Source organism: Prosopis cineraria, unplaced genomic scaffold, assembly GCF_029017545.1.
Source record: "Prosopis cineraria cultivar Desert tree isolate PC_DT_omini unplaced genomic scaffold, ASM2901754v1 PC7, whole genome shotgun sequence".
Classification (NCBI taxonomy): domain Eukaryota; kingdom Viridiplantae; phylum Streptophyta; class Magnoliopsida; order Fabales; family Fabaceae; genus Prosopis; species Prosopis cineraria.
Genome location: NW_026555338.1, coordinates 17,529,592 through 17,539,775, shown reverse-complemented (window position 1 = coordinate 17,539,775; position 10,184 = coordinate 17,529,592). Strand labels below are relative to the sequence as shown.

The 10,184-nt window shown below is 30.9% G+C and overlaps 1 long non-coding RNA gene across 1 annotated transcript; it reads left to right on the top strand.

The window, feature by feature from the left end:
* The first annotated feature begins 1,913 nt into the window (after nt 1–1,913).
* LOC129314793 (uncharacterized) lies at nt 1,914–7,281 on the top strand. Its single transcript, XR_008594275.1, has 2 exons — nt 1,914–2,352; nt 6,875–7,281. It is a non-coding gene; the product is annotated as an uncharacterized LOC129314793 (long non-coding RNA).
* Nucleotides 7,282–10,184: the final 2,903 nt, after the last annotated feature.

Genomic DNA, 10,184 nt, shown 5'->3' with positions numbered 1-10,184 from the left:
ATATTAAAAAAAGTCAAAAATATTTATGAGATGGTTATTGAATATTGTCTATGTATATATATATAAAAAAAAAAACAGAGAGATGATTATAGTTTTATAGAATACAGAGCAAAAGGGGTGGCTGATCGCCGCCTTTCTTTGGCCCTTTACAAAAGTGGTGGTTATAGAATATATCAATCTATAATAATTTTTATTTATTTAATAAATAAATAATCAAAGGTTATTTATATAATAAATCACCGCTGGTTTTTGAAAAATCTAATGAACTTTCGCTTTAAACGTTACCGAGATTGATTGTTACTCAAAATTTTTTTGCAAAAGCTAAATAAATTATTTAGAGATGAGAAATTAAACCTCACCCTAATTGAAAGTCAAAATCTGCTGCCCCAATGAAAATGCGAGAGTTTGTACCTGCATGAAAAAATGTAGATGATAACATTATATATATATATATATATATGTGAAAATACCATATGGAGAATTAATATAAAAATGAAGAGAAAACTAAAATGTAATTAAAGCAAGAGAGTCAGGCCCAAAAAAAAAAAATAAAGTAAGAGAGATATAATTGAATCTATGCATACCAGAGAGAACCAAGAAGACGGCCAAAGCAATGAGAAAACAAGACATCGAAATATTTGGGATGTTTTGGAATTGAGTGTTGAAAGAGAGACGAAGAGACTAATGAGAGAGAACGTACGAAGATGGCCATGGTGGACGATTGTGCATGTGTATGTATAGAGACGACGGAGCCTGGAAAAAATTTAAATGATAATAAAATATTAACCTTTTCCAAAAAAAGATTCTAAATATTAACCATTTTTTATCGGCTATTGCAATAAGAGTGGCATTGCATAGCCCTCACGCCTTTGCTTAATACAATCAAATAGTACCCAAGTCCTTGTATGTGTGTGTGAAAGTATATCAAACAAGGTATTGAAATCCAAATTAGAACAGTGAAATAGGCTGCACGAAATTAATCAGTACAATTAATAGTAACAATTAAACACTACATAATGAAATTGAAGCCTTGGTGTTTCCCACTCAACCATAAAAGCCATCGATTCCCTGCCAGTTTTAGACTGTGCCATTAATGAAGTAGCCAAGCATGACATATGCCATGCCCCATTGTTGTCCTCATTCATCTAACTATTAACTCCATTCACATTATGCAATGCCACTCATTTTTTATAGGATAAAGTAGTAAATTTAACCACTTAGTATGTTTTTAGGAGCATCTAATAATCTAAATTATTAGATAGTACAATATAAACCATGAACTTTTAAAACTAAAACATTCAATAGCTCATCGTTAACTTCAATGGACGGATATTATGTGGGGCCCATAATGACATGTGGCACTCCACGAGAACTCTACATCAACATATATAAAGGTGTAAATTTAGTTAGGAACTATTTTTTGAGTAACATTGGGTAGCTTTTACTATAAAAAATAGACCATCCAATACCTTCCCATCAATTTTGATACTTATGAGACCTATAACACATAAATCTCTTCAATCTTCTTGCCTTCGTTCTCAGTTTCAGCTTCAGAAGAAGAGGTTTAAAGAGTTCTTATCTAAAGCCATTCATGAGGACGATGCCAATGAAGTAGCTATGTGTAACAACTCAAAATTTAAATTGGATTAAAAATAATAATAATAATAATAATATAATTTAAGAATATTTTTAAATATTTTTAGAACAAATTTGATATGATGTGTAAATGGCTCAGTGGAAATTGTTTTAGGTGTGTACGTCTAAGTCCTTAGTTCGAATCCTGGTAGTGTAAGGATGGGATTTTATTTTTCCCACAGCCTCTTTAAATTACCCTTTTACCCTTATAAAAAAAAAAAGAGGAGGGATCAGAAATAAAAATGCAGAGTCAGTCAGCAGAGGGAGAGTGAGATGGATCGAGAGGCTCCTTTTCGTCATCCATTCCGCCGCCAGTAGCTGTGGGTGCGCCAGAATCTCATTCCTTCGTTTGCATCGAGTGGGTGTGTTCCCTTCCTTCCCCTCCACCTTCTCTGCCATGGTTGCCGACCCAGTATGAGTGTGGACCAGAGAAAGATTGAGTCTTCGGTCCTTTGTTCTTCTCTGTCCATTTCTTTTGTTCGTCGTCGGAATGCACGAGTGGAGCTAGGCCAGCCGTTGAGTCCGTTGCTGGTGTTCGTGATCGCTGTGAAACTGCCGCTATCAAGGCCAAACTCGCAAACTCGTCCGCTCCCTTGTTCATCCATTGGTCTTGTCTTCATGTAACGATGATGCCTGGATCTCCTTGTTCCTCTGTTTCTCGTTGACAGAATCCTCATCTCCTCCCTTTGTTCGAGCTGCCATGGTTTATAGCGTCAGGTTCTTACTCTTTCTTCTCTTTGCTTTGATTGACTGGTCTGACATAGGGAGTTTTGAATCCTCCCCCTTGTGCGATCCATGTGTGTGGGTGTTAAGTTATTGAGCTTGCAATTTTCCTTGCCCTGTACTGTCATACGCTGTGCTAAACAAGGAAAAGAAAAGTTAAATCCAATTATGATTTTAGTGTTAAAAGCAAGATAATGATCGATGGTATGGGTTTGAATTTTATTTGGGTTTAAATTGATTTTTGGAAAGGAATTGAATCTGAGAAGCATGATAAATCTAGATATTAACAATTGGAAATTGTTGGAAAAAAAGAGGAATTTAAAGAATAAAATGATTGTTTTATGGTTTAATTGTTGAATGCTTGTAATGTGCTTGATAAAATGTGAGAGGTGGATCTTGCTCTTTGATAACAAATAATGGGTTGATTGTTGTTGATTAAATTATTATAGGAGACAACTATTTTTATGGAGGTTGAACATAGAATTAGAGGATTTTTGGAATTTATAAATTTAGGACCAAGCTGGTTTATGCTTATGCTAGCTTTTCGGATGTTAATGAAGTACTTGATGATGAAAATAATAAAAGTTGGACCCACATGAAGTGGTAATGTTGAGACTTGGAAGTTATGAAAACTAAATATATATTGAAGTGGTTGAAGTTGGGCTACTACAATGAATCATGAAGTATATAAAATAGGGAGATGATAAGATTTTCTTTCATGTTTGATGGATTACATTTTTGGGTGCACGCGCTCATGCGCGCACACACATTCTTGACTAAAATTTTGTATAATAGTTGGAAGGAGAAATTAAAAATCTAATCAAAGTGTCGCATAGAAAAGGAAGATTTATAAAGTATTGGAAGGATTGAAGGAATGAGATTGGATTGATTAAATTATAATGATTTGAAACCGATTGATTATAGTGTCGCCAATATTAGAAGATAGTATATTTGGCTAGAATAAGACCATTAAATTGTTCTTTATGTTGAATAGAGTGCTTAGAGGAAGGGAGACTTGAATGAAATCCTAAGAAATAAATTCCAATACTTGGGAATACTGCAGGTAAGTGAATAATGTCCCAATTGCTTTACCATAAAATTATTTTCTGAAATATTATATTTATATAAATCATTTTAATGACAACTATGTTAATTATTGAATATTTTGTTATTTAAATTCTTATCCTCGGAAATTATAAAGAGGTATTGAAAGATAATTGAGTTATGGCATGTGTATTTTTTTTTCTTACAATGAATACTTTCAAAATGGATGAAATTATTTTTATTAACTCCGGTTATTTTGAGTTATGTGATAAATGCCAAACATGAGTTTCAGTTATGAAATTTTATCTTGACAAGTTTTAATGCTCAAAATTATGTATGCGAGTTTGACTTTGAGAATGGGAATTGTATTTTGTAGCAATGATTTTTTCACATGTTTGAAAATAGATTGATAGAAATTTTAAACAAAACACTGGTTGCTAACGATAGTTCCGTTAGCCCTTGGCATGTCTTGGTTAATAACTAACTAGTTTGAATTTCATGAGCTCCATTCTCACATTTGTTATTCGTGAGTCTCATACTTGCGTTTGTTTTTGTGGCTTCAAGCCGCGTTTGGTTAGTATTACTCTTGTGGATTGTATGTCCATGTTTGTTTCGTGGCTTTAGCTGTATTTGGTTACTTACCCTCGTGGACTGTGTGTCCACATTTGCTTTATGGCTTCGGCTGTGTTTGGTTACTTATCCTTGTAGATTGTATGTCCACATTTGATTTCATGGCATAAGTCACATTTAGTTATTTACCCTCATGGATTGTGTGTCCATGTTTGTTATTTGTTCTGATAAGTCCCCATAATTATAAGATTTTAATTATTTGATGAATTTTTTTATTGGTTTTGATTAACAACATATTTATAATTATTTAATATAATTATTTGTTTTATTAAAAATAAATGATGATGACATTCGATATGATGCTTTAATGAATCAAGATTTTTTTTAATGTTATATAGAATTCTCTTATGCCAAATTTTATTAAATATTTGGTTGCGAAAATTGTCATCTCTAGCACTTATAATTATTCTATATTTTCCTTTTATGCACATTTAATTATGTATTGTTGGGACGCTATTCACTGAAAAATTATTTTAGTCTCAGATTAATTAGCTGACATTGATCCCAATACTGACCTCTGAAGGGCATACAGCTGTTATGGGTGAAATTTTGTTTAGCATTATCTCCTTTGATATAAATATTTGAATTCATGTATTTTATTTTAGAAGAAAGGTTAGATGCTCCACATAGCCAATAGATAGGTATCTATTTTAATATATGTTGTCTGTTGATTAGAAAGAGCTAAGCTCCTGATTGATATAATATCTTGTGCAAAATATTGTGTTGTAAAACTTTTTGGGAGATTCTATTTATAGAGGAGGTTTTGTTGAAATTTTACAAAAATATTAAATCTTTTATTGTAATGATTTTTTTCTTTCTAGTACATTATAATTTCTTCTAAAATGAAAATATTTTCTTCAATTTAGGGCTTAAGGGATGTGTGATATAGTTCATATCTCATGCTGGTCACCCTCTAATTTCAAGATGTGACACTATGCATGGGAGAAGTTTGATTCTAGCTTAATTTAGATACAAATTATTTCTTTTACTTTGTGTGCATGCCAATGAACTATTTTTATGATTTTTACACTTGTGGAATTTGTTAAATATGTTGGAATATTTATAAATATTATGGATTTGCATTAATTAATTAAGCCCAAACAGATTGGTTTTTATGATTTTGTGTGGACTGTGATAGGTGGATCACGCAAGTGAGCCCAATGGATAAAAGCCTAACTTACAATCTTGTAGCCATCAATTGTTTTTATCTCATAACTGATTGAGTCAAGGATAATGTGTGATTTAATTAATTAATTAATTATTTAATTATTGAGGCAATTATTTGATGTGATCCATATAATGCGATCAGTTAATAACTAATATACACGACTCTTTTCCATCTTCTCCATTATCTCTACACTCATTAACTGCAAGGGTCTAGTAGGTTGTGTATTTTTCTATACTCAAGATAATTGAGGTACCATAATCAGTCATGGATTCTTCAGGCATGCACGTTAGTTTACTAAAATCTTATTTGATTTATATAAATTGAAATATTAAAGTTAACATGTGGCACTAGAGCTAGGTTCAAATTATTTGATTTGCAGTGTCTCAATTATTTATGGTTTATACATATTCATCAATCATCAATATCATGTGAAAATAAATTGAAACTTTTTGAATGAGTTTCCATTCTTCTATATGATTTTGTTTTCACTCACATGATATATCTTTTATCATTTGTGATAGTATATTGACAGTGCTTTTTAATGATATTTCATAAGATGCTTGTATTCTAGATTGATTCCTCAATTTTAAAATTGAGTCTCCACTTGACCATATAAATTCTATCCTAAGCACCAGGGCTGTGCATGTCCCAAGGCAAGTGAGGCAATTGGCTTGGGCCTAAAAAAAAAATATTAATATCTCATTGTATATATGTGTAATTGATATTTGTATTATTATATATTTAATTGTAGATAAAAAAGAATAAAAAGTATTAATTGTTCTTCCTGTTGAAAAGTTCCAATCATTCCTTATATAACATTAATTATTAAGCTGAGTTCATTATTTACGTAACAAAAGAATAGTGAGATTTATAATATACTAATTTGTACTATATTAGCTTGTTTCAAATTCCTCTCACAGTCTCACTTTTCATTTTCTTCCTTTCTTATTCTAAAGCCTAAAACATTGACAGATATCAGTATCAAGACCTTGTATAGTTTTAAACTATCACCACAGCACATATAAGCCTTATTAAAATGTTGTTTATAATTTATATAATTATTATTAGTTTTTCACACTAATCATTGATATTATTAGTCTTAATTATATCTTTTTGGTTAAAAATGTATTGCCATCCCATATTAGTTTTGTTACTCTATCTCAATATATAAGATCAGGTAGGAGCACTTTGTTAATACTAATTTTCATTTAACTATTGAATTAATTTAGAATTTTATTAGAATCACTATATTATAAAATTTTAATATATAATTTTGTAAAAAATTCAAAAAAATGATGAGTGGATTTTTTTTTTAAGGGACACTTACACATGCTAGGCTTTATAAATAATTTTGTCTTGGGGCCTCAAAATATCTTGACACAGCCCTGCTAAGCACGATAAATTATTTCTTGATGTTTCTCATCAAACTTTGGCTCATGGACGTTCATCGCTGGTGGATCTCTCTTCACAATGACGAGAGGCATTGCAATGCGGGAGAATAATTGATGCAATGTGACCGGAATCTCTCTCTTTATTTCTCTCCCATCCTCACAATCGTTCCTCCATTGTTTTGGTTCACGACATTGGGAGGCTGTCATGTTCGTAGCTGTATATCGCCGAAGATGACTGGTGTGTTCGGTGGAAGCTGCTGACCTCTTTGTTGTCAAGTTGCAGGAGAATGGCGTTCAAATCATCAGAGATGGCTGCTGGTGTGGCATTGGAAGCTGGGGTCGTGTGATTGTCTGAAGCTGCCGTCTTTGCCATCGCGTCATCGGTAGCAGAAGTTGTTCTCCAGGCATCTGGTTCGCGGCGCCTGGGGAAGAAGGGAATGGGTTACATGAATCAGAAACTGGGTCCTAAGGATCCGGTTTCATCCTGATTTAAAAAAAGGTTTTGTAAATTGCATTCTTTAGTCCTAGATTACAATTACCTCCTTGGGCGCATAATTTCTACAATTCTTACACTCACCCCAGGAAATTCCTCAAAATTGTATCTACGTCCCTTAACTTTCAGAATTGCGTTTTGTACCCAAAACTCTTCCAGAATTATCAATTTACCCCTCGGCCCCTTTCAAGATTCCACTTAAGCCTCAAATTTGTTCTCTAATTCCTAAAAGACCTTAAAGACTTTGAAATTATTTTGCTTTGTTCTAAGGTTATAAAGCTTGTAATTTTGTGAATTATTGATGATGCTTAAGATATCGTAGCATCGGTAATGGACATATTTCATAGGTGTGACATTATTAATGTGATTTTGATAGTTGACTTTAAAAATAAGCAAATAGCATTTTTGATGTATTAAATATTTGTTATAACCTATAGGTATGAAAATATTTCGCACATTTTTTTGGGTACAGACTTTTGTGTGAGCCAAATCTATGTGGTATGAGAGCCTTATTGGTGTATGGTGATAGTTGCATAACTAAAATTCACTTGTTGGAAACTTTTTATTATAATTATGTTATGCATGCATATATTATTTTTTCTCATATTCTATTTTGCAATTTTAATTTTCATGTTTTGAGCAATTATCTTTTGTTAAGGTTCTTTATGGGACTTCTTGGTGCATGATAATAGGAAAAAAAAATTACACACACACACACACACACATATAAAATAACCTAAGCTTTTAAACTACTTCCATGTGATAAAATAAAGGAGACTTGTTAATTCCTTAATAATACTTGTTATTTTCCTAACTTCACTTTTTAATCTAACATGCAATTACAAATTGAAAGGCTTAAAAATTTATGTTTTTTACAAGTTCTAACTTTTAAATTGACATTTAAAAGCCATTAAAATAACTTGTTCATATAGATAATAAATTTAGTTTCAAAACAGTAACTTGTTAATTCTTGAATGACTTGTTATTTTTCTAACTTTCCTTATACATTTGACATGGTCAACTACTCTAGCTCCCTTTTTTCCTAATTTTATTTGTTATTTTATAAAAGTATTAGTAGTATCAAGCCACCGTTATATTAACAAAAATTATTAAAATAAAAAGTGTTATTCAAAAATTAACAAGTTACCATTATGCTGTAAAAAAATTAGTTTTAAAACTAAATTTATTATCTATATAAACAAATTATTTTAATGACTTTGAAATTTTAATTTACAGACGAGAACTTGTAAAATACATGAATTTTTAAGCTAAGAAATTTGTAATATAAATGACAATGTCAAATTTACAAGTAAAGTTAGGAAAATAATAGGCGCCATTCAAGAATTAAAAAGTCACCATTATGCTATAACAAACAAGTGATTTTGAAATTAAATTTATTACTATATGAACAAGTTATTTTAATGACTTTTAAATGTTAATTTATAAGTGAGAACTTGTAAAATACATGAAATTTTAAGCCTCTTAATTTGTAATTAGCCATGTTAGGTTAACAAGTTAAAAAAATAACATGTCGTTTGAGAATTAACAAGTCATTATTATATTATAATATGGAAGTGGTTTAAAAGCTTGGGTGATTGCATATAAATTTTTTGGTCTGTTTTAATTTAGTTGGCTTGGTAGCTTGATTGTCACAAGCCTTGCTAGGTGGCCAAGGGGTCAAACCCATGACCCCTTGGGCACCTATTTACCAATTACCAAATACCAAATTAATTGATCATCTCTTATGATCAACTGCTGGCAGCAGTCTAGTTGTGGGATTGACTTTTTAAAAAAAAAATAAAGGAGTATTTTTGTCATTTTACATTCAAACATATTTATATTTTAATCTCTAGTTTCGACATTGTTGAATCAAATTTTTTTGGTCATTTTTTCACAAAAAAAAAAAAGTTGCCCTTGGAAAGACGTTTGGATTGTGATTTTCTCTTTACTTTTCTAATGTTGAAAAATTTTTCTACAAAATTGAAAAGACATTTGGAAATTAAGAGAGGATGCATCAAGGAAACTTTTTACACATTTTTCATGTAGTTCACTCATTTTGTTGGAAAAGTGATAACATGTCTATGAAAATATAATGTCACTTTTAGCACGGTTTCCAGAATCCATGATCAAAGTGCTTTATGTAATCACACGCGTTTTGATCAATGCCCGATGGACATTCCATCAAATGTGGAAAAAGTTTACCATGTTTCTACTTCATTCCGAAATTTATATGGAAGAATTGCATAAAAGGTCCTTAGAAGAAGAAAAATTACTCTGCAGGCCCAATAAAATCTGATAATGCTCTCCATTCTTGAAGGACTCATCCACAATTAATTTCCAACCTGAAATGATAGAACTACTCTTGATGACTAAAAAAGAATATACCACCCTAGAAATTTATAGACCTTTGGTTGTTAATTTGTTTTGGGTAACTGAAATGATAGAACTACGCTTCTTGTATTCTTTAAGGGTAAACTACAAATGGACTCTCTTATAAATAAATAGATATCTCATTGTAAGTAATTGGACTTTTCTTATTATTTATGATTTTTTGTTTCTTCATGACTCTGGTCATGTCTTGATTATTGTGTCACCCTACGCTCTTCTCCGAGGATTAATTTATTAATTATAGTTCAAACTTATTTAAAGTAATTTATTTCTAAACATTTGAATAATTTGCCAAAAGAAAAATTATGTAAGGTCCAAAACACGCTTATAGACCAAACTTTTTGGATCCAATGAAGACTTTATATATCCAAGATTATGAGGATAGATTTATTATTATTCTTGTGTTGAAATTTTGCGTTAGACAAAAAAATTTATGATTTTGAGAGTAATATGTGTGTGTGTGTTTGTTTAACAGGTTATATGATCACTTTTTCTTTACAAATTAACAAGTCTCATTTGTGAATTTATGTTTTGAGAATTGTAAATCAAGATATGAAATAGCAAACGATTGAAAATAACATTAAACTTAACAAGTTTTTTCTTTACAGATTAATGAATTTTACATGAAAATTCTTATTTTAATGATTACAAATCAGGAAATAAGAGTAGCAAAGTTGAGACTAATTTATTAATTAAAAGACCTTTGATCCTT